Source organism: Trichosurus vulpecula, chromosome 8 (genome assembly GCF_011100635.1).
Source record: "Trichosurus vulpecula isolate mTriVul1 chromosome 8, mTriVul1.pri, whole genome shotgun sequence".
Lineage (NCBI taxonomy): Eukaryota > Metazoa > Chordata > Mammalia > Diprotodontia > Phalangeridae > Trichosurus > Trichosurus vulpecula.
Window position 1 is genome coordinate 46,206,904 of NC_050580.1, and position 7,829 is coordinate 46,214,732.

A 7,829-nucleotide genomic window follows, 5' to 3' on the forward strand; every position below is an offset into this window, starting at 1 on the left:
GACTAAAACAGTATGTAAAATCTAAGGAGGTGGAATTTAATAGGGATAAATGTAAAACCTTGCACTAGGTTTCAAAACAAACCCAGAACTATGATATTGGGTTGGAGATGTGGCTAGATAGCAGTTAATAATTGATCTGAAAGAAAAAAGAATGAGGAGTTTTAGTAGATTGCAAGCTCAGTATGAATCCACACTGCAATGTGGCATCCAACATAGTGAGTGTGATCCAAACACTTCATTAAGGGAGTCAAAGGGCCCACAGAAATGGAGACCAGACCACCTCCCCAGCTCTAGAAAGGACATTTTAGGAAGGGCAGTGATAAGCTAGAAAATATCCATAGGAGGGAAATCAAGATTGTGAAGGGCCTTCCTTGGGTTCATGCTGGTTGAAGATTAGTTGAAATAAAAGGGGCATTTATTATGGAAGGATAGATACATGATGAGAGAGAGAGAGAGAGAGAGAGAGAGACAGAGAGAGAGAGACAGAGAGAGAGAGTATGTGTGTGTGTGTGTGAGAGAGAGAGAGACAGAGGGAGAGAGAGAGAGAGGGAGAGAGACAGAGAGAGACAGAGAGAGGGAGAGATAGTGAGAGAGAGGGAGAGAGAGAGGGAGAGAGAGAGAGAGAGAGAGAGAGAGAGAGAGAGAGAGAGAGAGAGAGAGAGAGAGAGAGAGACTAAAGAAGACTAACAGTATTCAGATATTTAAAGAACTGTTATATGGATGAAGGACCACATTTGTTTTGCTGACCCAGGTGGACATAATTAGGAAAAATAGGTGCAAGCTACCCAAAATGTGGAATGGGTTGCCTTCAGAAGTGGTGAATTGCCACTTTCTCTTCAAGCTCTTCAAACCAAAGCTGGATGATCCCTTGTTGGGGATGTTATTGAGTTGTTTTGTTCCTTCATTCTCAAAGAGGACCAATCAATGACATTGAAGTCTTATTCAGGAACAAGATGGAATAGATGGCCTCTGAGATCCCCCCAATTCTGAGGTTCGGTGTCTAAACCCATATTTTAATGGGGCATAGAACTAAAGCTTCTAGAGGTAGCCAGCAAATGGAGAACTGGGCTTAGAAAGAGATAGACCTGAGTTCATGTCCTGCCTCAAACATTAGCTATCTGAATCTCACTTTAAGTTACTTTTGGCCTCAGTTTCCTCAGATGGAAAATGGAGATAATAATGGTGCCTACCTTACAAGGTTGTTACAAGAATTTCTAAAACTTTCAATAAGATCCATGATCTCATTGATTCATAGGTTCCCTGCATATAGAAATCCATCTATGCCTACACACCTGTCCCTTTTTCTCAGGTGTTTTTTGCAGTGGGTCCACTACGTGTGTTGAAAGCCATCCGTGCATTCTTCTAATGTTGTAAGGGCATTAGCAGAATGCTCTGGCCATCCATCTGTCACTCCTTACTCTCGTGATGTAGCCAACCCCTATTTTTTCATGATATATAGTTTTTTCATAATATCCTTTGCCTCCATTCTTCTTTAGAGTTCCTCTTTGGCTATGTTACTGTTTGCTTACATGTACCATGGGCCTCCACATTGCCCTCTGTATGATATCCATCTTTAGTTCTTTGGTGGTAGTGGTGTTCTTTGTTTCTCCTTTATATAGAGAGAGAAATAGATAGAAATGGCACTGGAGAAAGCAAATATGGGGAAAACAGCCAGATTGGACCAAGTATATAGTGGAGATCCATTTTGGAGACAATAAAATTGTGAGGACCTTAAGAGACCTCTATACAAGATATCTGTAGGAGGGAAAGATGTTAAAGGTAATGAAAAAAATCTCAGACTATTAATAGCAAAAAATCGTGACCAAGAGACCATTAATAACAACTGAACTATATATCTTCTCTCCCATCTAAACACATTTTTATGAGAAGGCATCTTCTATGAAGTCATTAGAGGACAAATAGGCTTTCACAAGCAATATACAACAATGAGATATATCACTTTACCCCTCTCATAATTAAATGAAATATGTAGAGACTGAGATCTAATTGTGTTTAGTATTCAATGATTACCAAAAAATTTTGATTTGGTACAGCAAAGCACAACCTTGAAGACTCTTTTATGGCAAAGGATCTTCCATTCATACATCGTAATCATTCAGAATTTCTGAGAAGATGCAATAATCAAAACTGCCCTCTGATAATAAATATCAGCTAAGGCATAAAGCAAAAAGATAGACACTTGGCAAAGGTATTTGCCACTGTCATGCAGAAGACACTGTGAGAGTCCAAACTGAGGAGAGATGCCTGTTGATGGTGAGGTCCTTCGGATGCTCTTGTTTGCTAATCACATTGTAGTGATGTCATCAAGTCAAAAAAGTGTGCAGAGTCTTCGGGAAAAGATCTAAAACTATTCCAAGTGGCTTAGTTTGTCCATCAATAAAGCAAATGTGAAGTGGATGAAAAAAGCTTATTGCACAGAATTCAACATGAATTTGGATTCTACCTTATAGAATTTGATCAACAGTGGTAGAAGGGATGGATAACCAACTGAGTTCAGAGCAAAAAAGGAAAAGAGAAAGCTGCTGGCTTTTGAGAAATTACAAAGTTATTTTACTGATCTCAAACTTCCCTTGAGGGGAAAAAAGCTTGCTAACATTTGTATAGTACTTATTATGTGCCAGGAACTATGCTAAGCACTTTACAATTATTATATCATTTAATTCTCAGAACAACCCTGGGAGGTAGGTGCTATTATTATTCCCATTTTACAGATTAGGAAACTGAGTCAAACAGAGATTAAGTGACTTATCCAGGGTTATAATCTAGTGTTTGACAGTAGATTTGAATTCAAGTCTTCCTGACTCTAGGCCCAGCATTCTATCCATTGTGTCACCTAGCCACCCCAAAGACCCATCGACCCATCTTAAAAAGAAGTGACCTTAATTATATTATTTATATAGATAAGCTATATATATATATATATATATATATATATATATATATATATATATGAACTGTATATAACATATATATATATGTAAAACCTAGGTAAAATATATATGTATATGTTAGCATATGGGAGAAAAGATGGATTTTCAACTTGTGTAAAACCATTTTTATTATGCATGAGCCTTCACACAATTATTTTTTAATTCAATTACTTTTATTGAATTCATAGGCAGTAAGTAAAAAATGAATAAATGAATTAAAACCACTTTCATTTAGGTAAAAAGTTTTAGTTTATTAAACTTAATATTTTTCTCTTTGAAACATTTTGTTATCTTTTAGATCATCCCTATTTTTTACTATATTCCTCTTCCCTCCTTTCCCAGGGAAAATGTCTTATAATGAAGATTTTTTTAGAAAAAAAAATTAACCAACATATCAGAAAAAGTCTGACATTATATGCAGACATGCATGACATTGCATACATATCCACACCTATTATTCTCCGTCTCTAGAAATGAGGGTAAGGGTAAGGGGGAAGGAGGAAGAAGAGGTGTTATCTCATAGCTGGATTGCGTTTCACAAAAAAAGCAATATGAATTTAATAAAATTTGCATAGATGTTTGGCTTTTTTGTTATGTTTCTAAAATTAACTTTTTTTAGAAAAGTTCAAATCAATGAATCAAATTTTTATCTTTATTTGGAAAGGTCTCATCTGCTATGCACCAGGGAAACATATGGTCTGTTCATTTCCAAATGTGTTCCAAGGAATTTGAGTACTGCTGGGCTGAAGAATGGAAGTACAGTGAAGTGGAACAGAAAGCAGGAGGATTCCAGCATAGGTTTCTAGAAATTAACCATTCTGAGAGAATATTAGAATAGGAAGACATACACAGTAACTGGTCATAGACATTGGCTGTACTCCACAATCTGACTCCAATCTACCTTCCCAGCCTTATGTCACAGGACTCTCTTTGATACACTCTACATTCCAACCAAAATAGACTTAAAAGCTATTTCATAAAGTAGACATGTCATCTCTAGCCTCCATGCATTTTCTTAGGTCCTCTCTATGTCTCCCAATGATGTGCTCCCTCCTCAGCTTAGCCTTTCAGTATCCTTCCATCAACTCAAGTGGCATTTCTACCAAGAAATCTTCCTTTATTCTCCAAATCCCTCCACTTGAAAATGTTCCCCATCATCCTTAATATTCCTAGGGCACTTTATTTGATCTCACCTTAAAAATGGCAATGGTTAACACTTACATAATGGTTTCACATTTGCAAAGCACTTTACATATATGATCTCAGTTGGTCCTCACAACAATCCTTTGAAGTAGGAGTTTTTATTATCCCCATTTTACAAATGAGAAACCTGAGGTTGAAGAAAAAAGGCACTAATCCAGAGTCACATAGCTAATAACTATGAGAGGTAGGATTTGAACTCAGGTCTTATTGACTTCAAGTCCGGAATTCTATTTATTATACTACCTAGCTTCCTCCTTTGCCATTTATTTATTACTATGTATTACACTTGTTCATGATTACATTGTACTCCCGAATTATAATGCAAATTCATTGAGGACAGGCATTGTTTTCTTTCTGTCTTTGTATTCATGGCATGTCATACACATGGGACACTTAATAAATATTTATTGGTGAATTGGATTGAGTTGGAATGTGAACAACTAAATAGAAAATGATGTCAAAGAATAGAAATTGGATTTCTGATGTCCAAAGAATATAAGCCAATGAGCTTGATTTTTAATTCTTAAAAATTCTAGAATGTATTATTGAAAGGATAATTTGTGGGCATTTAGAAAGAGAAGCCGTGACCACCTTGTGTGATCGTGGCTTCCTTAAGAACAGTTCATGGCAGACTACCATAGTTGTTAAATTGGTAGATCAGGGGAATGTTAGAGACATCGATTATCTAGATTTTATCGATGCATTCGACAAAGTATTTTTTTTTTGTCATGGAAAAGATGGAAAACAATGTGGTACATAATTCTGCAGTTAGGGTGATTCAGAATGGGTGGAATGACCAGATTCAGAGAAGAGTCCCTAAAGACTCCATTTCATCTTGGAGGATAGCCACTAGTAGAGTTTCCCAGGGATCTGTCCTTGGTCCTGTGCTCTTTTTCAAAGACTTGAATGAAGGCCTGGAAGGCATGCTTGTTAAGTAGGCAGATGACATGAAAGTTGAGAGGGAGAGAGAGAGATAACAGGTAGGATGACAGAATCAGGATGCAAATATAGTTTTGTAGGTTACAAGAAAAAGGTCAAATCTAATGAAATAAAGTTTAATAGAGATAAATAAAAAGTCCTACATTTTAGTTTAAAAAATCAGTTATCTGAGTATAGGAAAGAGATGTGACTAGAAATAATTCACTTTAGAAATGGGGGGGTGGGGCAGGTAGTCCATAAATTATGTAATCTCACAGTGTGGTAGGCTATCATAGAGGCTAACAATATCTTTGACTGAATTAAAATAGCCACTATCTTCAGAATGAGGCAGATGATAACCCCTTTATGCTCTATGCTGGTCAGACCACACTTAAAATATTGTTTTCTGGACATTAACAAATTTAAATGCATTCAGAAGACAACCAGGATGCTTGGTGGACTTGAGATGATAACATAACATTCAGTTGAAGTAAACAGGGGATCTTTACTCTCATATTTTTGCCTTTCTTTGTACCCCTCAGTGTATTGTCTTACACATAGTAAGTATGTAATTAATGCTCGTTGACCAACTGACTGAGAAGAGGATACTTGAAGGGAAGAGAGGAATGGTAGCTAATTTCAAGTATTTGTAGGAGTGTTAGATGGAAGAGGCATTAGACTGAACTGCTTGACTTCGTAGGGCAGACCTAGGAGCTATGACTCAAGTTTCTGAGATAGATCTCCATTCTTGGTGAGAAAATGAGCCCTGACAATAAAATGCAATGGTCTTCACTGAGAGGTATTGGTTTCCCCCTTCCTGGTGGCCTTCACTTGGAGGGAGGATAACCACTTGGCAAGGATGTAGTACAAAGAGACCTTGCTTGGGATTGGGTTACACTAGATAGTGTCTGGGAATCCCATGTCACTTCTGAGATTCAGTAACTCTATCTTGCAACAGTCAATCAATCAACAGGCATTTATGAAGTTGCAGAGGGAGAGAATCCCAAATATGGGCAACGGTCAATAAAAATACCCGGAGAAAAGTTTCCTCCACAGCACTTGGTGATTCAGAATTGACTAACAAAAGAAGTTATTTGTCCTAACATTTACAAAACAATATTAAAGTGCTAGGGGCATAGACGTATTGAGGGACCTGCCTTCATTTAGTACTGTAAGAATAGATCCTGTGGAGATCATGCCATTTGATGAGTACACAGAATCTGATGACAAAATGGAGTCAGGGAGATGTATGAGACATATTAAGGTGGAGAGGTATGGTCCCTGCTTCTTCCACTTCCTTGACTGCCTGCAGAGCTCTCCTGTTGCTGCTGCTGCTATTGCTGTGATACTTCTGGTTAGGCTACCTTAGTCTAGGATTTACTTCTACCTTCATAATGAAATTTCTTTTATAAACTATTCTTAATATGGACTTTTAAAAAAATGATGAATACAAATACTTTTGTTTGTTTTTGGATCCACTGGAAGTTTGAGAGTCTCAATCTTTCCAAAGTCTCCAAAACATTCCTGGGTTTTATCTTCTGTAGCTTCTGGAGTAAGTCCTCTAATCGACCTTCTTCACAAGATTTTCTTTCATGGCCCTGGTCTTTTAAGGACCAGTTACTCATCCATCCAAGCTGTATTTTTTCTGTTCCAAAAACCTCATCAACATTAGCAGATTCTTTAAAGAGCATAAACTCCAAACTTCTAGATCTTCCTGTGTTAGGATCCATCTTTATCATGCAATCAAACACCTCACCCAACCTGGTGAAATAATCTGGTGTCATAACTGAAACCACCTCTAAACATTTTCCCTGCATCTTCCTCATTCTTGCTGGTATTGATCTGGTGTCCTTCTGCCCTGTTCTGCCTCCCAGCTGGGGCTGAAATAGACACCATCTTCCACCAGTACCAATATACAGTGGGTACTAATATGGGTTTCAAGCACTGATAAAATTGTGAAGGTTGACCTAGGCTGCCACTGAGTGTCTGAATTATATCATCTAAGCTGGCCCCTGATTCCAGTTTCCATAGCCGAGTGCTTTCCCCTCTCAGTTTACCTTGTATGCATCCTAAGTGTATCTATTAATTTACATGTTGTCTTTAGAACACATACTTCTTGAAGGCAGGGACTGTTTTTGTCTTTCTTCATCTACAGGGCTTTGCACAGTGCTTGATATATACATAGTAAGTGCTTAATAAAAGCTTATTTACTGATTAGTGACTGGCCATGACACTGAACATTTGTAATTTAGGAAGCATTGGCAGACAGTGGGAGGAATGGAAAGAATGCAGGAATTTCACTTGAGATATCTGGGTTTTAATTCTGCCTCATACTTTCTAGCTATATGATTAAAGACAAGCCATTTAATTTCTTCCAGTTTGAGTTATATTATTTGGGGACAAAAATACCACTAATTATGTCATTTACCTCATAAAGATGTTACAGGAGTCAAGCAGATGTATATAAAGTACTGTGTAAATCTTAAAATGCTCTTCAAATGTCATCCAGTTAGTCAATAAGCATTTATTAATCACCTACTATGTGCTAGGCCCTGTGCTAAGTACTGGGGATACCAAGAAACCAAAAAGTAGTCTCTGCTCCCAGGAACATTCATTTTAATAGGGGAGACAACAAATACATGCCTAGGGACATACAAGGGACACACCCAGTATATAAAGATATTGAAAAACAAGAAGGCATTAACAGCTGGAGAGGGAGGGAGAGGCTTCTGCAGAAGGTGCCATTATTATTAGTCA

At 37.5% G+C, this 7,829-nt stretch overlaps 1 pseudogene; it reads right to left on the bottom strand.

Moving 5' to 3' along the window:
• Positions 1 to 6,331: 6,331 nt before the first annotated feature.
• Positions 6,332 to 6,968, bottom strand: LOC118829500 (annotated as a pseudogene).
• Positions 6,969 to 7,829: the final 861 nt, after the last annotated feature.